The sequence below is a fragment of the Tupaia chinensis genome, unplaced genomic scaffold (assembly GCF_000334495.1).
Source record: "Tupaia chinensis unplaced genomic scaffold, TupChi_1.0 Scaffold000045_1, whole genome shotgun sequence".
Taxonomy (NCBI): domain Eukaryota; kingdom Metazoa; phylum Chordata; class Mammalia; order Scandentia; family Tupaiidae; genus Tupaia; species Tupaia belangeri.
Window position 1 is genome coordinate 1,602,277 of NW_006159501.1, and position 4,062 is coordinate 1,606,338.

At 41.0% G+C, this 4,062-nt stretch overlaps 1 pseudogene; it reads left to right on the forward strand.

Annotated features, from left to right (window-relative positions):
* Positions 1–326: 326 nt before the first annotated feature.
* LOC102469478 (elongation factor 1-gamma-like) lies at positions 327–1,680 on the forward strand (annotated as a pseudogene).
* The last annotated feature ends 2,382 nt before the right edge of the window (positions 1,681–4,062 follow it).

Consider the following 4,062-nt stretch of genomic DNA (forward strand, 5'->3'; position numbering starts at 1 on the left):
GGGAAAGAGAGAGAGAGAGAGAAAAATTGAGAAAGCAAGCTGGCAGGTCCAGGAGTTGAATTGTAGTTGGCCATGTGGGAGTCCAGCTACTTAATGGCCAAACCACCTGCCAGCTCCCATGCTTTATCTTTAAAGGGTTACTTTTGGTTTGTGTCCTTCCCTTCTGCAGATAACCTTCTGAAGCCAACTTAGCATAAGGCACTGTGAGGGAACCAAGGTAAGTATAACCAAATTCTGTTCCCCTAGGTAGACCTATATCATGTCTCTAAAATTATAGTGTAAAACGTTTATTTTAGCTTTCTCTGAGCCTTTTCTGCGGAATCACCATGGCATCTGGGACCCTGTACACATACCCTGAAAACTGAAGGACCTTCAAGTTTTCTCATCACTGCTCAGTACAGTGGGGCTCAGGTCCATGTACTCTCTGCACTACCCCATATCCACTTTGGCCAAACCAACTGCATCCCTGAATTTCTTTGCAAGTGTCCTGCAGGCAATGTTCCAGCATTTGAGGGTGATGATGGATTCTGTATGTTTGAGAGGAATGCCATTGCCTACTATGTGAGCAATGAGGATCTGTAGGAAGTACTCCAGAGGCAGCCCAGGTGGTGCAGTGGGTGAGCTATACTGATAGTGACATAGTGCCCCCAGCCAGTACCTGGATGTTCCCCACCTTGGGCATCATGCACCACAACAAACAGGCCACAGAGAATGTGAAGAAACAGGCCACAGAGAATGCGAAGGAGGAGGTAAGGTGAATTCTGGGGTTGCTGGATGCTCATATAAAGACAAGGGTTTTCCTAGTGGGCAGACGAGTGACACTGGCTGACATCAGAATTGTCTGCACCCTGTTGTGGCTCTATAAACAGGTTTTGGAGACTTCTTTCTGCCAGGCCTTCCCCAATACCAACTACTGGTTCCTCATCCGTGTTAACCAGCCCCAGTTCTGAGCTGTCTTGGGGGAGGTGAAACTGTGTGAGAGGAGGGCCCGGTTTGATGCTAAAAAGTTTGCAGAGAGCCAGCCTAAAATGGATACCCCACAGAAAGAGACAGGTTCACAGGAAGAGAAGCAGAAGCCCCAGGCCAAGCAGAAAAAAGACAAAAAGGCTGCTGCCCCTGCTCCTTAGGAGGTGATGGAGGAATGTGAGCAGGCTCTGGCTGCCGAGCCCAAGGCCAAGAATCCCTTTGCTCATTTCCCCAAGAGTACCTTTGTGTTGGATGAATTTAAGTGCAAGTACTCCAATGAGGACACATCCTCCATAGTGCTGCTATATTTCTGGGAACAGTTTGATAAGGATGGCTGGTCCCTGTGGTACTCTGAGTACTGTTTCCAATGAAGAGCTTACCCAGACATTATGAGTCGCAACCTCATCACTGGAATGTTCCAGCAATTGGACGAGCTGAGGGAGAATGCCTTTGCCAGTGTCCTCTTTGGAACCAACAATAGCAGTTCCATTTCTGGAGTTTGGGTCTTTTGAGGCCAAGAAGTTGCCTTTCTGCTTAGTCTAGTTCAGGAAGCAGGTGGACTATGAGTTATACACATGGTGAAAACTGGACCCTGGCAGCGAGAAGACCCAGACACTGGTTTGAGAGTACTTTTCCTGGGAGAGGGCCTTCTAGCACATGGGCAAAGCCTTAAATCAAGGCAGATCGTCAAGTGAACGTCTCACCATCACCTAGCTATCTGCATCTGCCCTTCAGGGAGAATGGGATCATTAAAAGAAACTGAACATTGAAAAAAATAAAGTTTATCTTAGATTTGCATATTTTCATCTGACCATGAGACTATGTTTCTGATTTAATATCCATTTATGATATTGAATGGATGACTTCTAGGGCCCATCCCTGGGCTAGGTGATTCAGGAGTTTCTTCAAGAATTAACATGACTTGCTCTTATGTAAAAATTTCTTCCTTGCTATAGCAATTCCAGGCATGATAGAGAGGTGGGACTGAAAGACAGAGTAAACTTTGTAGAGCATGGGAAGTTGTACTTAGCTTCTGAGCCTGTGTTCAGAGGGGCAGTAAAAACAACATGTAATATGAGGGATGATGCCACAGGTGTTCACAGTTGGAGAGATCACAATTATTTTGCAGGAAGACTGGCTAACAGTGGAAGTTTCATCAAGCAAGTGACCCTTGAGCCACCTTAGCCATTTCTACAGACTGATTCCAAGTATGACCAGTGGAGATGAGCAGGGAAAAGACAGCAAGTGGAAGAACAGAAATGAAATATGAAGCAGAAGGATGTGCATTCTGTTCAGGAATGCTTAATGGCTGAGTTTGACCAAAGCACAGAGCCATAGTACGTGAATGATCAATATAAATAAAAATCATTGCTTATGGCCACACTGCGCTGCGCCTTGGATCTGAAAAACTGAAAATTAATTTGGTGGTTAATGAGAGTCATTAAAGACTTTTGTGCAGAGAGATGATAGAATTTCACATTGGGATAATTCTGAAAGTATATAGAATATATTGATGAGGTGGTGAAAACAGGAGAAAAGAGATGAACTAAAAGGTTATTACAGTCTTTCATTTCATGTCAGAGGTAATGGATGAGGCAGTAGGAGTACAATTGCAAAGGAGACAATGAATTTCGGAGCTATTACCAAAAGTGGAATGTTGGGAGTTTTCAATTGACCATAAGGGATTAAATGGAAAACAAAAAAATAATTTCAAACAATTCAAACCTGAGTTTGAAGGTCAAAATGTCATTTATGTAATAACACTTCTGCCAACACTAGGATAATCATCACCCAAGTCAAGAAATAGTGCATTGCATTTCTACTTTTGCTGTGATCATTTATTTGCTTTGAACTACTTGTACTGTTTGCATCTGTAAATCGTATGGTTTAATTTTGCCTATTTGGAACACTATAAAAATGAAATCAGGCTGAATATATTCTTTGTGTCCTGCATATTCTTGCTTCATGTAATTTTTTTTGAAGTCGTACTATTGTATGCAGTTGTAATTTATTTTTCTTGCTGTGTTGTAATCTATTGCATGTTTTCACAAGTGGGCATTCTTCTACTGAGAGTGATTTGAATTGTCTTCAGTTTGGGGTATTATGAAAGATGCTGTGGTGAACATACTGTTTATGTATCCTGGTGCACATGTGCATAAGTTTCTCTATTGATTTGGCTATCAAAGTGTGGCCTTTGGATCCACAGTATCACCATCAACTAAGAACTAATCCCAAACCTCCTCCATTAGAAACTCTGAAAGTAGGGGTCAGTAATGTATGGTTTAACTAGACTTCCATGTGATTACAATTATATTAAATACTAAAAACCCTCTATAGTTATAGCCAGGAAGGGAATTAGGTTTTGTATTCTGGATATCTTCAGCGTTGCTAGGTAAAGTCAAGCTCTTTTACAAAGTTCCTTATACCATTTTCACCATGACCTGCAGTATATTATGTTAAGTCCATGACTTGATTGCACAAAACCCTGGAATTCTCTTATAAAATGCAAACTTTTAAAATTTCAAACATGTTTATAACAATTCAAATGCATTATTATTATTATTATTATTATTATTGGAGAGATTTTTGCTATAGGACGTGTGTGCTCACTAGAAAACAGAAAGACAGTGAGAGACAGAGAGACAGAAAGTGAGAAATCACCCCTCCCCCAGGCGGGGGGATGCCTATGCCGCAATCCTTCTCCTCCATTCTCCTCTGGGGATCTTGGATGTGCAGGCACATTGATGCATTCTTATTTTTCTTGACTGTGAATAAAGAGATACTAGATAGTTAATTGCTTTTTTTAAACCATGGACAAAGATTAATTTCTTTCATCACTTGTATCCACCATTTTATTTTTAATTAATTGATTAATTTGTGACTAGGCTGGGTATACAAAGGGTACATATTTCAAATGTTGCATATACGCATATACATGAAGTAAGTGTTTATTCAATTCTATCGTTTGGTTATAAACTTCCTGTCCTAATCCAACCACAGTGATCAATTTTCTGTATGCTCATTCTATGTACCATTTAAGATTAAATGTTCCTCTTTTCTCCTCCTATAGCACTATGGCTTATCTTTTTCATGGAA